Below are 19943 nucleotides of genomic sequence, written 5' to 3' on the forward strand. Positions count from 1 at the left end.
GTTGCAAAACTAGCAGATTCCCTTAAGTGTTGCATTGTTGAGCCCCAAAATCAGAACATTTACTCAGACTTAACAGATGACACTTGTACAAGATGGGACTGACCTCATTTCAAAACTGTGAGATATCAGCATGATTAATAACTATGACTGTGTAATTCCACAACATGACATAAGCACATATTAAAATATCCTTGATTTGCAAAATGATTCTGAATGTGATATTGTACGTGCTTGTGATTTTCATGATCTTCCTAAGACATGAGAAACCAATGAGATCCATGACCATGTGAAGAGAGACATGACTGAGCTTTCAGACTATGTGTTTCCCGGCAGTATGTCCATAGACATAAGCAGCATTTTACCTTCACCTAGGATGATGCCTCAATACAAACAGAAAATAATTGAATTCAATAATAGGCCTATTTTCTGGTGTTTAAGGTGAGCCAGTATTTTTCAGCTTGGGGTGATGTGATCGACATAGCTCGATGCTTTGCCAGAGATGGTCTTCATCTGTTACCCCTGGTATTTAGACTACTGGCTAAGGCTCATGCAACCCCATAGTGTTTTTTTAAGCAGTGTCTCAAGGACAAATTTCCTGATGTAAAAACTCCATCAAAAAACAGCCTCAAGGTTATGCTGCTAAATGCTAGGAGTCTTAACACAAAACTGCACTCACTTGAAGCAGAGATGCAGACATTTGTGCAATCATGGAGACCCTGGTTCAAGGCTGTGAAGAGCACCCCAGCCATATTGGGTTACACCTCCTTCCATACATTCATACCACAAACTGAAGGCATGAAAACTAAAGGAGGCATTGTATCAATATTCATTAAATATAAATACACCTCCAGATTGGTTAAACAGTATGATTCCCTGGAGATACTTCAGGTGCAATTAACTGTTGGTAGGACACCTATTCAAGTCATTCCCAGATACAGGACCACCTCCACGAATCAGGACACCCACTCTGCCCATTTGGATCTACTTGAATCTACCAAGATACATCTGAACACCATGGTTTTGGGTGACATTAACTACCCATCCACTGACTGGGTAAATTACTTGTGCTCAAACTCACTTGCACTAAGGTTCCTTGACTTCATTAAGTCCAGTGCCCTGGTCCAGCTGGTTGACAGCCCTACGAGGGGTGCCAACATCCTGGATCTTGTGCTTACCAATATGGGGAACCACTGTAGCACCCCACTGTGAGATCTTCCCTGGTGACATCTGACCACAAATCAGTCTCATTCGAAGTAACTATAACACCTGATATCCCTCCTTGCCCCCGGCAACAATTAAACTAAAAAACTACTCCAAAGCAGATTATAACTTGTTACGGGATGGTAATATAGCTTCACTGCACCTCTCCCCTCAGATGGAACTGGCAACTATGCCAGGTTCTACACCAATGCCTTATACAAACACCTGTATAACTGCATTGACTCAGCTGTACCTGATAGGACCAAAACAACTCCTCAAGAAAGAGCAAACCTGCCTGGTGGACAACTGCCATTAACAGGCTTTATAATAAGAGGAAGAAATTGCTGTCTAAGAGTAAGATGGTGTGAGCCCTAAACTGGAAACACTCCCTCCTCAGCTTAAACAAACAAATAAGAATTTTTATGAAGTCCTCCAGAGCAAACTTCTTCTTCTCTTTCGGCTGTTCCTGTTAGGGGTTGCCACAGCGGATCGTCTGTTTCCATTTCTTCCTGTCCTCTGCATATTGCTCAGTCACACCAACCGCCTGCATGTCCTCTCTCATCACATCCATAAAACTTATCTTAGGCCTTCCTCTTTTCCTCTTACCTGGCAGCTCCATCCTTAGCATCCTTTTCCCAATATACCCATCATCCCTCCTCAGCACATGTCCAAACCAACGCAATCTCGCCTCTCTGACTTTGTCTCCAAACCGTCCAACCTGAGCTGACCCTCTAATATACTGATTCCTAATCCTGTCCATCCTTGTCACACCCAGTGAAAATCTTAACATTTTTAACTCTGCCACTTCCAACTCTGACTCCTGCCTTTTTGTCAGTGCCACCGTCTCCAACCCATACAACATAGCTGGTCTCACTTCCCTCTTGTAGACCTTCCCTTTCACTCTTACTGGTACCCGTCTGTCACAAATCACTCCTGACACTCTTCTCCACTCATTCCACCCTGCCTGAACTCTTCCACACTCACCATTACTCTGAACTGTTGATCCCAAGTACTTAAACTCATCCATCTTCGACAACTCTACTCCCTGCATCCTCACCATTCCTCTATCCTCCCTCTCATTCACACACACATATTCTGTCTTAGCCCTGCTGACCTTCATTCCTCTCCTCTCTAGAGCATATCTCCACCTCTCCAGGGTCTCCACAACCTGATCCCTACACTCACTACAGATCACAATGTCATCTGCAAACATCATAGTCCATGGGGCCTCCTGTCTGATCTCGTCTGTCAACCTGTCCATCACCATTGCAAATAAGAAAGGGCTCACAGCTGATCCTTGATGTAATCCCACTTCCACCTTAAACAGATCTGTCACTCCCACTGCAGACTTCACCACTGTCACACTACCCTTGTACATATCCTGTACCACTCTTACATACTTCTCTGCCACTCCTGACGTCCTCATACAATACCACAACTCCTCTCTTGGCACCCTATCATATGCTTTCTCCAAGTCCACAAAGGCACAATGCAACTCCTTCTGACCTTCCCTATATTTCTCCAACAGTCTCAGAGCAAACATCGCATCTGTACTGCTCTTTCCCGGCATGAAACCATACTGCTGATCGCTAATCATCACCTTCCTTCTTAACCTAACTTCCACTACTCTTTCCCATAATTTCAAGCTCTGACTGATTAGTTTTATCCCTCTGTAGTTACTACAACTCTGCACATCACCCTTATTCTTAAAAATTGGTACCAAGACACTTTTTCTCCACTCCTCAGGCATCCTCTGACTTTCCAAGATTTCATTAAACAATCTGGTTAAGAACTCCTCCAAAGCAAACTACGAATCCAAATTAGCTTCCTCAACAAAGGCCAACCATAAGACGTTCTTTAGTTACATTCATAACCTAAAAGGAAAGGCCCAGATTTGTGCCGAACTAGTACCTAATAATACCACATATACTCAGCCTATGGACATCGCTAACCTGTTGGCTGACAGATTCTGTGAAAACTTCACTCCCCTGTCCCTGCCACACATACCTGATGATATCCCTACCACCTATCCCCTACCTTGTATCTCTAAAGAGTAGGTCATAAACACCCTCTCTAAGGCCAAAATACAGCTTCTATGGGACCTGATAACATCCCAGGCTGTGTCCTACATGGGTTCCAACAAGAATTAGCAACACCATTGGGTACTAATTTCAATCATAGTCTAAGCATAGGCTTTGTCCTAGCTGAATGGAAAATGGCCATCGTTATCCCCTTGGACAAAGGTGGTGCTTCCATTGATCCCAGGAACTACAGACCTATTAGCCTGACTAGCCTTATCTGCAAGGCCATGTAGCGAATCATCATGGACCTTATCAACAAAGATATAGGTAATCTCCAGACACTTGACCCTACTCAGTGTGGATTTGTCAAATGTAGATCATGCCTGTTAAACCTGAGGACTGTAGATTCATTCATTCATTCAATTTGGTAACCAGGATAAAGTACTGATCCAGATGGACATATTTCAGTCTCAGCCTGAACAAATATCAATAACAGTCAACACGCACATTAACAAGAAGTATTATGAATACAAACAAAATGCTGTGTGAAGATAACAATGAATCAATAACAGTAATGATAATAAAGTATGCAGTACAGGGGACAGTAGAAAGGGATGGTTAAGGTAAGGAGGGCAGAAGATGAAGGGAGTTAAAATGTAGGCATAGACCATAAAGTGTTAAAAGCAGCAAAAGTAAGGTAAGGGCACATAGAAATTAACTATATACAATACATGCGATGTGGAAGAGATGTCACATGTTAGTGTACAAAAATAATGTGAGGAAGACAAAGGCACCTGACTGGTAAAGGGGAGAGTGGTAGATTAGGTGACGTGTCAGTGGGGGATTAAGTGATGTGTCAGTGAGGGGGATTAGATGGTGTGTCAGTGGGGGGATTAGGTGATGTGTCAATGGGGGATTAGGTGATGTGTCAGTGGGGGGAATTAGGGGATGTGGTGGGGGGATTAGGTGATGTGTCAATGGGGGGCTTAGGTGATGTGTCAATGGGGAGACTAGGTGATGTGTCAGTGGGGGGAATTAGGTAATGTGTCAGTGGGGGGATTAGTTGAAGTGTCAGTGGGGAGTTAGGTGATGTGTCAATGGGGGATTAGGTGATGTTTCAGTGGTGAGATTAGGTGATATGTTAGTGGGGAGTTAGGTGATGTGTCGCTTGGAGATTAGGAGATGTTTCAGTGGGGAGATTAGGTGATATGTCAGCAAGGGGATTAGATGATGTATCAGTGGGGAGTTAGGTGATATGTCAGTGGGGGATTAGGTGATATATCAGTGGGAGATTATGTATCAGTGGGGGGTGAGGTGATGTGTCATTGGGGGATTAGGTGATGTTTCAGTGGGCGGATTATGTGGTGTCAGTGAGGAAATTAGGTGATGTGTCAGTGGGGGGATTAGGTGATGTGTAGCTGGGGTGGTTAGTTAATTTGTCAGGGGGGTTAAGTGATGTGTCAGTGGGAGGAATTAGGTGATGTGTAGGTGGGGTGGTTAGTTAATTTGTCAAGGGGGGGTTAAGTGATGTGTCAGTGGGAGGTTAGGTGATGTGTCAGTGAGGGGTTAGGTCATGTGTCCAGAGGGAAAGCATTTGTAAATTAACTTGGACTTGAGATGATCTTTAAGATGAACACAAAATGATGGGTATGACATGAGGTCTTTAATATTGCTAGGAAGGGATTTGCAGAATTTTGGGCCTAGGTTGGAGAAGGTGTGGTTAGTGCATAGACATTTTGTTCTGGGACACTGAAGACATGGACCAGCTAGGCTAAGACTTCTAAGATTGGAACTGGGTAGTCACCTGAAGAAGTTGAAACCAAGAAAAGGACAAGAGTGATCTCACTCTCCTCTCAACCATCTGTTTGTGTCAAACAAATGGTGTCAACAGAACAGATTTCAACATAGCTGGACATACAACCAACTGCCCTAAACCCATAGATGTGTGTGTGTGTGTGTGTGTGTGTGTGTGTGTGTGTGTGTGTGTGTGTGTGTGTGTGTGTGTGTGTGTGCTCGCGTGTGTGTGTGTGTGTGTGTGTGTGTGTGTGTGTGTGTGTGTGTGTGTGTGTGTGTGTGTGTGTGTGAGTCTATAACAGATGCTCAACATGTCAAAACTTTGAATGACGGTCATATACTCATAGCAGTTTGAATCACAAAGATTCACATACACTGTACTTTAAATCATAAAGAATCAAAGGAAAAAGAATATCAAATCTTTTGCAGGGGTGGCTTTCCCTCGTTCACCCCCCCCCATGTCCCCTGCTAAATATATATATAGATATACAAACTCCAACATCACAATACAGTGGGGAAAGTGTAAATTCAATGATCCACATTGTACCATAATCTTCTACTGAAAAAAAGACAGTACGTACCATCAGCTGATTTTTTAGCAGCTATACCAACTTTATTTTTTCTTCCAAAACACAAGCTCACTTCTCATTGGGTTGAATGAAACCCATATATATCTTTATCTATATAAAATTAAAAGTATAATGCACTCGATGAGATGGCAAGTTGACTCAACAAATGGAACATCATATATATATATATATATATATATATATATATATATATATATATATATATATATATACACACACACACACACACACACACACACACACACACACACATATATTTAAGGACACACACACACATGCCTTCCTGAATAGTAAACTTCAACTCTGTTTTTTTCATATTTGTATATTTTCAAGTGTTTTATTTATTTATTTATTTTTTTTTTTTTTTGCTTTGTTTTACAAGTGGCCCATTTGAAGATAACAAAATGCAGCATTGTATTCAATAATGATTTTGATCAATGACACGCAAAGTGATGCAGTGATATTCCCAGAAAGACTATTCATGTTTTTTTAGAATTTGGTTACAGAATATGCTTTCCTGACTCTGGTCTATTCACACTGGTCAAAGTTTATATTTTAAACTGCCTTCTGCCACTCTCCCTAGATCTTAAATTATTGCATCTTTTTATTATTTGTCCATTTGCATTTTAAATATAATTTATGCTATTTTTTTCGAAGTTTCACAATGATACATTTAGCAGCATTAAAGGTAGGGTTACTACTCCTGATGTAGTTATGAATTTTCCTATAATATCCTGAAGAACTTCAGTATTTTATACAAACGTAATTATTTTATCCATTTTATAATTATCTCTGTTTCTGGTTATCCATAAGAATAGTCCAAAAAGAAGTGTCCCCAGTACAGAGCCCTTTCATGACTGATAACATTCTCCCACCTTGACTCGAGTCATTTTACTTGTCTAGTGTTTAATAACATATGGACTAACATCTAATGCTTTTGTCATTTACAGACTGATATGGAATAGTGGTAACCTTAGGAACGTCAAGATAAGCAATATACAAATGTCACAAGATTCAGAATGCAGGACCTCCCCTTTCCAAACCCATACTGTCTTATACCTAGGAGAAGTAACTGTCCAGTGGCATTTTGCATAAGCTTAATTATGTCTCTTTTCAGGATTGCACCTAGAATACTGATCAAGTTTCATGGTCTAAAATTATTTGGATTTGATTTCACCCCTACTTTATGAACTGATACTGGGTATAACAATGAGTGGAGAGTATGAACACTAAGTTCCCTCATCCTCTGTGTGTCCACCTCCACCCTCACTCTCCAAATCTTCCACTGTCGTGAGCCATTTTCCCACCCTGATGCACCATCCATGCACTCCAAATACAAAACAAAAGTTTAACACAGAAAATTCCCTATCCAGTTGAAAATAGTTATCCCTAAGAGGACTGGACTACAATTAAAGAGGTGTCCTATATGCCACTCTACTGTATGCCATCTTCTTACCCACAAAACATCTAATGGGCATTTCAAACAGAAAACAAAAGTATGACACTAGAAAATCCCTAGCCAGCTAAGAATACTTAGCCCTAGACTGGACTACAAAGAAATAAGTATCCTATATACCACAAGCCATGTGCCATCTTCCAACCCAGAAAACATCTGCCAGGCACTCCAAACAGAAGTACAACACTGGACAATCCATATTCAGCTGCAAAAAGTTAACCCTAAAAGGACTGGGCTACAAGGAAAGAAGTGTCCTATATACCACACTACCATGTGCCATCTTCTCACCCACAAAACATACACTGGGCATTTCATTCTCAAAGTAAAATACAGCAGTGGAAAATTCCTATCCAACTGGGAACAGTTAGCCCTAGAAGGACTGGACTACAGGGAAAGAAGTGTCCTATATACTACACTACCATGTACCATCTTCCCGCACACAAAACATTTACTGGCACTTTAAACACAAAGTAAAAGTACAACACTTCCAAATCCCTAACCTGCTAAGAATATCTAGCCCTAAAAGGACTGGGCTACAGGGAAAAAAGTGTCCTATGTGAGATTTTAAAATGCCTACAGCTAAAGGATAATTGTAACCTTTGTAGTAACCTAATCTAACCCCTCACATTTGTAGGTGAAGGTTGTCAGCAAACTGTACTCCGTTCCCCTCTTTTTAATAACATAACAGTGAGTGTCAAAGTCCATATACATTACACCCAATTTAGAGTTTGAATTGAAACAGTTTTTCTTCTATCAGTGAGAAGTCCTTCACTCCTTGACTGATATAGACTGGATTATGAGTAAGCCTCTCCTGCTTAGTAGGCAGTATTTTTATTACCATTGCTCTAAACAACCATATGCAGCATTCCACAGCACCTCTCCACCCCCCACCCAACACAAACACGCACACACACACACACACACACACACACACACACACACACACACACACACACACACACACACACTACCTTCCCTCATCCTATGTGTTGCCACCTCCACCCTCACATTACAGGTGCTGTATACTTTAAAAATGTTTCCATGTTGTACATGTTACAGGCATTTTAGAAGCATATAGACCATGTACTGTTTACATCACTTGAACTTTGTGTGGGACGTAATCAGAGCAGTTAGCGTGTTATATTAATTTATTACAAATATAGTATAGCTTGTACAGCTAGCTTTGGTTGTCCAGTTGTTTTACTGTGCTGATTTCTCATCTCTGCAGTCTTATTTATCATGTTTGTACAAATATCTGCAAACTCTTCTAACACAGTGGAACTTGTATCACAGTTGTAAAGTAGCACACTGCTAACACATTTTTAGTTGAAGCAAGTACTTTGTAATGCAGCCTGCTCTAAGGAGAGATTTAATGATTTGTTATGCAAGTCTCAAGTGATACAGTTTGCTTGGTATGCTTGCTTGACCATATGTTTGACTGAAACTCCGTACATGTAGTAGTGGATCATCTACATGCTGTCAAAGTAAAACCTGTCTCAGTCACCTTATTCTGGTAGTGATTCTATTTAATTCCTTCTTTTTTCCCTGGATTCTATATACACTTATACTCAAAAGTGAAACTATTTTCCCCACTAGCCCTGTCGACCCAGTGTGCAAACTTAATCGGATGAAGCGCTGAAGACTATAATATCATGCTGGTCCTTTTTATCTCTCTCCAATTACCTAGCTCAGTTAACCTCACCCTCTCTACATTCTTATCTCATTGACCTTTGCCCCTTCACATTTATAGCCTGGTCACTTTTATAGTAATACTGCACTCCCCTTATCAGTGTCTTCCACTCTTGTCTGCATCTTACTGTTTTGTTGTTCTACCTAGATCGTTTCCATTCTTTCCTTCCACTCTTTAAAAGACTCCTTTTAAATGCTTTTCCTGTTGTCCTGTTCTGTTGGTTACCACTGTTTCTTCCCCCTCATTGGCATCCTCCACACAGTTATCATCAGGGTACTTTCATCTTCTGTGTTCCTGTTCACTCACAACCTTGTTTTTTTTTTTCTTTCAGACCCTCCTATCTCTCATCCACCCCTTAACTCTTCTGTTAGACCACCACCTTTAATATGGGTCTATACTACCAGTTCAAAAACCTGTTTCAGCGAACACCACAAGACTGGCACGTATAGCACGAACTACGGTAATGGCGAACGTTCAAAACCGCGAAACATGAAATGTCGAAGTGTCATGGTTGGCCCGTCTGCGGTATAGCTGCATAAGGTAAGTGTGCGATAGTTACGGACCTTAGGGTTAGGGTGCGGGTTAAGGTAAGTGCATAGATACGCAATGTATGTAAGGTTTAGTGTAGGGTTAGAAGTTGGGTTTTGTTAAGTGTATGTGTGTGGATTATTTGTTTTGTTTGGGTATCTGTCTGTAGGGTAAGTGTGCGATAATTACGGACCTTAGAGTTAGGGTGAGGGTTAAGATAAGTGCATAGATAGTAATGTATGTAAGGTTTAGTGTAGGGTTAGAAGTAGGGTTTTGTTAAGTGTATGTGTGTGGATTATTTGTTTTGTTTGGGTATCTGTCTGTAGGGTAAGTGTGCGATAATTACGGACCTTAGGGTTAGGGTGAGGGTTAAGATAAGTGCATAGATAGTAATGTATGTAAGGTTTAGTGTAGGGTTAGAAGTAGGGTTTTGTTAAGTGTATGTGTGTGGATTATTTGTTTTGTTTGGGTATCTGTCTATAGGGTAAGTGTGCGATAATTACGGACTTTAGGGTTAGGGTGAGGGTTAAGATAAGTGCATAGATAGTAATGTATGTAAGGTTTAGTGTAGGATTAGAAGTAGGGTTTGGTTAGTGTATGTATATGTTTTATTTATTATGTTTGGGCATGTAGTATGTAGCACGCGGTGGTGTTGGCCAGCTATGATGGAGATTTGAAAATTCACGGTTTAGGGGGTTCGGCATATTTGCAATCCATGCTATACATTTCGTTCTTCTGGTGTTCGCTGAAACGGGTTTTCAATCTGGTAATATAGACCCCTGTAATATATGTCTCCCTTCCCTCATCCTTCCACTCTTTTTTAGATACTTGCTAATTAACTAAATCCAAAGGTAAAAATGCAAAAGTAACTATAACATTAGACACCCCCCAGCAACAACTAGACTAAAATCCTTCTCCAAGGCCAATTACAACCTCTTACATGACAGCAGAAATAGCTTCATAGCCCCTTCTCCCACTGATGGAATAGACACCTATGCTGAGTTATAAACCAGTGCTTTATACAAGCACTTGTACAATTGTATACTGACTCTGTGGAAAAACAAACCTGACTGGTGGACAACTGCCATTAACAGGCTATGCATTAGGAAAAAGAAATTGCTGTGTAAGAGCAGGAAGAAACAGTCTTAAAACTGGAAACAATCCCTCCTCCACTTAAACAAGCAAATGAGACTCCTAGTGAAGTCCTCCAAAGCTAACTATATATCCAAATAAGCTTCCCTAACTAAGGATAAATATAAGACATTTTCAGTTACATCCATTACCTCAAAGGTAAGGCCCAAATTTGGGCTGAACTCATAGTTAATGGTACTACATATGCAGAATCTGTGGATATAACAAACCTGCTGGCTGACAGGTTCAGTGAAAACCTCACTCCCCTGTTCTCACTACATAAACCCCAAAGCATCCCAAACACCTGTTCCCTGCCTAGTATCTCTGAGCAGCAGGTCTTAAATGCCCACTCCAAGGCCATAAATACAGTCTGTATGGGACCAGACAACATCCCTGGCTGTGTTCTACATGGGTTAAGACAGGAATTAGCATCACCACTGAGCACACTTTTCAGTCAGAGCTTAACCACTGGCTTCATCCCAGTGGAATGAAAAACAGCTACTGTCATCCCTTTGCACAAATAGGGTGCATCCACGGACCCCAGGAACAATAAACCCATTAGCCTGACTAGCCTTATCTGCAAGGCCATGGAACAAATCATCATGGACCTTATTAACAAAGACATAAGAAATCTCCAAATGCTCAACCCCACCCAGTTTGGCTTTGTCAAGGGGAGATCATGCCTGTTAAATTTGGTAGATATCTTTGAGACAGTTGCCAAAGCTCTAGATGAGGGCGAATCTGTGCATATAGCCTACCTAGATTTAGCCAAGGCCTTTGACACAATCCCTAACTTAGGCATCATTGATAAACTCACTCAGCCTGGTTATCAACCTATATACTGTCAGGTGGGTTGCAAACTGGCTCACTGATAGAACTCATACAAAAAACTCTCAAGCTAAGCTTTACCCAAAGTGCCCCTCTCCCAGTTACCCAAGATCTCATTTACCACATAGATGTCAAGATGCATCAAGCCAGCTCTCAGCTAAAACTTTTTTCCACAGTTTTTCCCCTTATTTCTTCTGCACTTTCATTCTCTCATTAGTCACTAAACTTGTACCCACTATAAAGTGTTTTTATCCTTTACCTTTTTGGTAATCTCAGTACCATCATTGATACAGGCCTTCCATCTCTCTCTCTCCCTTACTGCTGTATAGTAAATAAATATTGGCTTAAGTTGACCGGCCATGTTGGAAAAGAAAGGAACAACAGGTTTCAAACAATGTGACCAATGTGGTTGCAAAATGCCTAATTTGGACACTCATCTCTCATGTATCTGATGCCTGGGTGTTCTGCACTTCTCTACCCAACCACCATGCGAAATTTGTAAAGGGTTCAGTTCTCATATGCTGACCGAGAGGAAAAATAAGCTCATACTAAAAGGCCTTTTAAAAACTTCATTTTCAGAGACTATTTCTGAGTTGGAGGGATCAACTCCTCCAAAGAAAACAGAAATGAAGTCACTCCGTTCATTCTTCACCTCATAATAGTGATAGAAAGTCTTCTGAACCAAAACCTAAAATTCCTAAATTGGCACCGGGGCCTCAACTGACATCCGCGGTGCTGTCCTCAGTTCCAAGACCTCGATCATCCACATCTGTACCATATGGTACTGATAATGTCCACTGTACCAACCATATCTTTATCTGCCATTCCAGTACCATCCTATTTGGCACCAACAATAATACACCCAACACCAGTCACTTCCCCCTTCCCTATACTTCTTACTGGTCCTGAGACCATGGTGCAGATAGAAGAAACTGTTCCTCAGACTCGATACTCCCCTATGGTAGATCCATTCCTTGGACAACAGTATAGTCCTTTCTTGGAATGGCCTGATCCTCCATCGGGTATATCAACCCACTCCTCCAAGTGCCTCTTGGAATTGGATGTGGTGCATCTTGTGGATCAGTTACTGATGGCTGGAGGGATTTCAGCATCTTCCAACCCCCCCCCTCCCAACCAGAGTTGGGAGTTCTTTTCCACAGACTCCTGCATATTCTCCTCCTTTGATCTCCTTGCAGGTATTGAAGCACCCAATACTGATGCCTATTTCAGTTCCCACTTCTTCGGTTCCACTGGTGGACCTCACTGTGGTTCCAGAACCGAACCTTTGGCCATTGACTTATTCAGAGCTGAGCCATCCTCAGGACTGTGACTGGGCTGCCGTCACCATGATCCCTGGTATGGCAATGATTTTTTCTATGGTGCTGTCTACTATGGTTCCGGGCGTCTTGGCAGCAAGTCCTCTTTGGACTCCTACCTTGGGAGTAGGCTCATCAGAGCAGGGTGTGACCCCAGTTCCAAGGTTGTCCTTCTCGGTTCTGGGCTCCCATCCCTCTTCAGGCGGGTCAGCTTTCCAAGTGATAGAGAGGGCCCTTGCCTCTGTAATCAAACCATTGGCATCAGAGTACCATATATATCCTCCCTCTTAACCGCAACTGACACAGTCCACCTCATTGGAACATTGAGCACAAGAGCCTCAAGATTCCCTACCACAGGGCACCCTCTCTTCAGAGTCCTCTTCAGAAGGCCCCTCTGAAGAGGTACCTCGTAAGAGATTGTGGAAGAGGAAGCACCTGGACTCCCCTGAAGAGTCCCTCACCAAAGATATGGACAACGATGAAGGGGAGGGATCCCCACAGTCACCTCTGAGGATGTCTCCTTCAGAGACATATTAAAAATTTTAAAACAGCGAGGAGCCTGGAAGTCCACCAACCCCTCTTCTGAGGAATTTGTATTCTTGCAGGCTTTCCATGCTCAACCCTCTACCTCCTGGGTGACACTGCCTACAGATGAACTATTCCAGCTCATCGTGCAGCATGCATGGAATAGTCCTGATACTGTTGAACCAATTCCATGGAGACCAGACAAAATTTTATCTCCACCAGATGAAAGTCCTCACTGGAACAAAGGCCTTCCAGTAGATGCTATTGTGGTGGCAGCAGCCACTAAAAAGGAGCTCACAGAGGAGAGTCATACTGTCCATCCCTGAAACAGGGAGTCTCAGGTGATGAACAGATTAGGGAAGTGAGTGTTTGCCATTGGGTCTTTGAATTACTTGGCATACTTTACTAGGCTGCAGAGAGACTTAGTTTCAGAACACTTGGAAACCTTAGCAGGAGCAGTCTCTAATGAGGTACGTGACAAAGTTGCCTCATGGCTTGCAACCTTTGAATCCATTTCTAATTTGTCCATGAGGTTGATATCTCACTCTACCAAAGGGTAGGCCAGAGCAGCGGTTTCAGGCATTCTCATGAGACGTTACACCTGGATCCGCCTTTGTGATTTTTGCAGACCCTTTAAGTGTTCCTTTCTCAATGCTCAAGTGGAAGCATCTTCCCTCTTTGGCCCGAAAGTGAAATACACATTAGCTAGGTGCGAAAAGGATGGCAAGACCCTGTCTGCCATGGGCGTGCATTTTTCCACCCCATTGCGATCCTATTCCAGGTACCAGAGGAATGGAAAAATGTGGCAGAAGAAGTTGCAGGTTCCTTTCCGTGACACACATGGTGAGTTTAGCCCCCCAGGGCAAAGGGGGAAACTCATCCATAAGATGCCCTTTCAGAGGCAGAGGGGGTCCTCATAACCAGGGATCCAGAAATTCTTCCTCTGGACAGACCTACCAGCACTCCTGAAGAGTGGCCCGATTGCTTTCCTCTGGAAGTAGTCGGGGGACATTTCTCTCTGCACTACCAGGCCTGGCAAAGAATAACATCAGATTCTTGGGTGCAGAACATAATCACCAGAGGTTACAACATACCCTTCAATACTTACCCAAAGCCATTAAGGCACATTCCTGATGCTCCACCCAGTCAAAGAGAAGCAGCAGCTCAAGAAATACAGACATTGCTCCAAAAAAGAGTCATCCAAGCAGTCCCACCAGACTAAATAGGATCCAGATTTTACTCAAGGTTATTTTTAGTGCCAAATAAGACATGGGACTGGAGACCAATCTTGGATCTCAGCATTTTAAACAAATTTGTCAACCAAACAAAATTCCAGATGGTCACGGTTCAGTCTATCCTACCCTTCCTGGAGAAAGATGATTGGATGTGCTCAATAGATCTTCAGTATGAGTATTACCACATAAAAATGGACAAATGCCCCAGAAGATTCCTTCACTTTCTCCTGGGAGCCAATCATTACCAATTCTGAGCACTGCCCTTTGGACTCTCTACAGCCCTCATAGTGTTCACCAAATACATGGCAGTGGTAACAGCTCACTTGGGACTACAAGGATTCTGGGTGTTTCTGTATCTAGACGATTGGCTCCTTACCACCCCCACCAAGTGTCTACTGGCTACAGCCTTACATTACACTCTAAAATTAATGACATTTCCGGGAATCTCAATAAACAAAGAGAAATTCGGGTTGACTCCTTCTCAAACCCTGGAATTCATAGGAGCAATTTGCAACACTCAGTCTTGCCTAGTCTCTCTTCCATCTCACAGACTGGAAATATTAAGATCCCAACTCCGAGTGATACTCTCTCAAGACAAAGTTCCTGCTCAGGCTGTGATACAACTTTTAGGATCAGTGGCAGCATTGATTACAGTAGTTCCCCTGGCAAGGCTACACATGAGACTTCTCCACTGGCTCCTTCTAATGCAGTGGTCTCCTTCAAATCAACCGATGTCGTTTCAGATCCGCATAACAAACCAATGCAAACAAGATTTAATTTGGTGGATGAAGCCAGAAAAAGTCCTATGGAGTCATCCTTTCTCCTTCTCTCAGCCCAAGGCCATAGTGACCGTGGACATTTCCCTGATAGGGTGTGGGGGGGGGCACTTCCAGGGAAAGACAGTACAAGGCACTTGGTCCCCTCTGGAGGCCAATCTGCATATCCATGTTCTAGAACTGAGGGAGGTGCTTCTAGCATTGAAAGCCTTTCAATCTGCCCTCCTGTCAGGGACAATTGCTATCCAGTCCGACAACATGTCAGTGTATATCAACAAACAAGAGGGAACCAGGTCCTACCCATTGTGTCGAGAGGCAATGGACGACAGCTTCCAACCACTTCCTGATAGCAATGCACATTCTCAGGGATTCCAATGTGATCATAGACAAACTGAGCAGATGCATCCTCCTGCCTCACAAGTGATCCCTCAATTCAACCATAGCGGCAAAGATCTTCAACCACTGGGGCCAGCTTTGCTGTGACCTATTCACCTCTCCAGCAGATCACAAATGCAGCAGCTTCTTTGCCCTAATCCCCTGACAGGGGGAGTCCCCAAGGGATGCTCTAATACACGATTGGCCCACAGGACTTCTTTATGCTTTCCCTCCCCTTCCCCTGATCCCACAATTACTAAAGAAGGCCCTTCATTTGAGAAGCAGAGTAATCCTCGTTGCACCCTACACAACCCGATGAGTTTGGTTCTTCTTCCTTTGTCCTCATCTAGTACACAAACCCTGGATTCTGGATCCAACTCTGGAATTACAGTCACACCCACAGGGATTGATACATCCAAACACATCCAGTCTCAAGCTGACAGCTTGGTTTCTCCACTTCCAGTAATTGCCAGGCAGAATAACTTTTCCTTCCCTGTATGTGACATTCTTCTGGCTTCACACCATCCATCCACCACAAAAATTTATCCTAGCAAGTGGAAAAGATTCCTTATTTGGTCTTAACAAAAAGAACTAGACCCCTTTTCAACTCCAGTTACTGCGTTTTTAGATTATTTGTCAAACATTCTTCATTCGGGAGCTGCGGCCTCCACTATTTGAGTACATCTGGCTGCTATCTCTAATTTCCATAATGGATTCCAAGATTCATCCTTAATTTCCCATCGTCTCTGTAAAACCTTTCTAAAAGTGGTCTCGCACATCAGAGCCCCCCTTCAAAGAATGAATCGAACCTTAGAGTTTGACACTAGTTCTGCAATCCTTGACACTATCATCTTTCAAACCTGATGCCACTTGTGATAGTAAATTCTTATCCTGGAAATCTCTATTTTTGGTTGCCATCACCTCAGCAAGATGCATATTCAAACTTCAAGCCTTGAGCATTAAACGCCTCTAAATGGTCTTTCATAAGGATAGAGTATTGCTCCAGACTAATCCTTCCTTCCTACCCAAAGTTATTTTGGAATTGACTATAAATCAGACAATTGACTTACCAGTCTTTTTTCCTAACTTCTCAAATAAAGGAAAATACTATCTTCATTTATTGGATGTACACAGAAAATGATGATTTTACGTAGACAGAACTAAATCATTACGGAAATCTGATCAGGTTTTGTTTCCTACATGAGACCAAATTTAGGAAACTCTGCTTCTAAGGTAACCATATCAAAGTGGTTGAGAAGTTGTATATGTTTTTCTTACCAACACAGAAAAATTCCTCCACCAAATAAGGTCAAAGCACACTCAACTAGATTGGTGGCAACTTTAGTTGCTTTTCATATGAGGGCGTCCATGGATGACATCTGTGCAGCCGCTACATGGGCTACCCCTCATACCTTTATCACTCATTACAAATTGGATTTTGGTCTCCAGGGGGAGAGCATCCTTTGGTTCAATGGTACTCAGGAACATCCTTCCATAGGGCCTCCCAGGGCGGAAAGTAACTAAAGACTCTGTTCCATCAGAAGGAATGAATGAAGATTAAAAACATTAGACAAAGAAGATATGTTCTTACCATAATGTTCCATCTGTTTTGTTGATCTTCATTCATTCATTACATCCCACCCTCCTTCCCCCTCCTAGGGGCTTGTGGAGGTTCGGATTTGGTCCATATCCCATATTAGGGAACTTGCTTGGAAAAAGCTTCTACTTTCCTTATCATGGGCAAACCCGATCTGAGGTAACCGGGAGAAGGGCACTATGGGTAAAGCTTAGCTCGAGAGTTTTTTGGTTGCCACGAGCTTGTTATAAGGCCGACTTGATTCCGAGGATGGAACCGACACCCATCAGTAATGAATGAGTGAAGACCAACAACACAGATGGAACATAATGGTAAGAACATAACTTCTTTCTTCCCATCCAGTTATCCAGGTTGCACTTAAAAAGGGATAATGAGGTACTCTGCTTGACTTGGAGAGGGAGTCTATTCCACAGATAGGGAAGTCTCTGGGACACAAATCTGTCCTGCCAACAAGTCCTATGCACCAGAAATCAGAAAGTACAACACTGGAAAATTTCTAGTCTGCTGGGAATAGTTAGCCCTAACATGACTAAACTACAGGGAAAGAAGTGTCCTATATAAGCTATTAAAGTGAGTGCAGCTGGAGAAGAGTATTAAGCTTTTTACTAGCCTAACCCCTGGTGTTTGTAGGTGGATGTAGCCACCAAATTATACTCCACCCTTTCCTCCTTTTAACAACTTCTGCAGGCAGATTTTTTTCAACTTTCCTCCTCTTCTCTGCAATGCTATGAATGGTAAGTCACTCAGCTAGTTATTTTTAAATAAATTGTCATAAGAGAGAGTGGCAGAAAGTCCATAGAATTTTAAACAGTTGTAGATCATATCCATCTTAAAGTTTCAATTAAGAGAGAGATTTTTTTCTTCTGTCAGTGGGAAGTCCTTTACTCCTCAGCTGGTGTAACCCACCACTCAGTCTCTTTCAGATGTTGTTAATCAACACTATCCCAGTTCCCAACAACTCCCTGAACACTACATTTAAACTTGCCTGACCACTTCCCTGACCATACTCAGTCCAATCACAACTCACTGATTAAATCCCTCGTGTAAAACTCAGGAGGCCCTATGGAAGTATGTTCCTGAGTACCATTGAACCAAAGGATGCTCTCCCCCTGCATAACTTCCTCTCCATCCCCAACCCCACTTCCTCCACTTCACTATGTCACTTCCTCTCATCCACTATCAATCGCTAGCTCCACTCTCCTTCTCCTCTTTCTCCTATTCACTTCACTTTTCACACATCATAATCTCTAAACTGTTAACCTCCCATTCTCCACCCCCACCTGAACCACTTTCCACTAATATCCAACCATACTAACATTAAAATGATAGTCCAATCTCTTTCCATAATTGTTCTTCTCATCCCTGCCTTACTTACCAGCTATAAATGTACATCTCATATTTGTATAACACCCTCTGCAATGTAAGAAGTATCTTGTACAAACACTTTCTGGATATGCTTTAAAAAGTTAATTTTTTTTTATCCGATCTCCTTACCATAGATATTTTCACAGATTTTTTTTCACAAACATACACTATTCCTAACAGTTCCTTTTCTGTCTGATCATATCTTTTTTGCACATTTGTAAAAGCCTTTGACCCATAGGTAACTGATGTATTCTCTAGTGCATTCACAGTTTATGTGCATTCTAACTTTAATCTACTTGCAACACAACTAGTTTATTCACATTAGAGTTTTTAAAGGTAGTGCTTCTGTAACTAATTGACTGAGCATTTAAAAATCTCTTTTCCTCTTCATACCTCCATTCTTAGATTACATCTTTCTCACACAACTTTTCCAGAGGCATGGTTATCTCGGTCATATTAGGTAAAACTTTGCAAGATTTAACATAATCCCCAGAAACCTGCGTAATACTTGTTCATCTTCTCAGGTGGCATTTGCACAACTGATTTTTTTTTTCTGTGTAAGATTTCATTCCCTTTCATGACATCATATGACCCATGTATTTCAGACCTTTTATTCTAATTATATATTTGCTCTTATTTAAACCTAAATTAGGTTATCTTAATTATTGCATAATTAATCTACTGAAACACATATTTTGTTTGCTTGATACACTGGGGATACTTGCTCTTCCTTTGTTTGTTCTGGAAGAGCTGAATAGTTTAATTCTAGCAAAAGTGGTTATTATAGCAATAATCCACGCCTGGGTGTGGGTAATGCTGGATTTACCCACGGTTGGCGTGGTTTGGTCACGAGGGCGAAGCCCGAGGGACCAAACAAAGCCAACTGTGGGTAAATCCAGCATTACCCACACCCAGGCGTAGGTTATTGCTATTATACAATGACATTATTTAAGAAAAAAATAATTACTTTTCTTAAATAATGGCATTGTATAATGCCTCCTTGCTGCCCTTCCGCAGCAGACTGTCTGGTATTCTGCGGCAGTTCTGATGTACTGCGCATGCGTATGCCTATGCAGTACATCAGAGCTGTGGGCAAAAGCAATGGAGAAAGCAAGATCTCCATTGCTTTTTACTGTTTCGCTATGTTAAATGGGTTTAACATAGTGAGACAGCTTTAAAAAAAGCAACATAGATCTCCGTTGCTTATTTTAAAGCTGTCTCGCTATGTTAAACCCATTTAACATAGCGAGACAAGTTTAAAAAAAAGCAACGGAGAAAGCAAGATCTCTGTTGCTTTTTACACACTGTCTCGCTATGTTAAAGGAGTTTAACATAGCGAGACAGCTTTAAAATAAGCAACAGAGATCTCCGTTGCTTATTTTAAAGCTGTCTCGCTATGTTAAATCCATTTAACATAGCGAGACAGCTTTAAAAAAAAAAGCAGCGGAGAAAGCAAGATCTCCATTGCTTTTTACACACTGTCTCGCTATGTTAAAGGAGTTTAACATAGCGAGAC

At 41.9% G+C, this 19943-nt stretch overlaps 1 protein-coding gene across 1 annotated transcript in view; it reads left to right on the forward strand.

Annotated features, from left to right (window-relative positions):
* LOC122808163 (alpha-1-macroglobulin-like) overlaps window positions 1-19943 on the forward strand; it is a 404161-nt gene that overhangs the window by 11125 nt on the left and 373093 nt on the right. The gene's annotated exons all lie outside the window — the stretch shown is intronic.

This window comes from Protopterus annectens, chromosome 8.part0, assembly GCF_019279795.1.
Source record: "Protopterus annectens isolate FY-2018-M chromosome 8.part0, PAN1.0, whole genome shotgun sequence".
Classification (NCBI taxonomy): Eukaryota; Metazoa; Chordata; order Ceratodontiformes; family Protopteridae; genus Protopterus; species Protopterus annectens.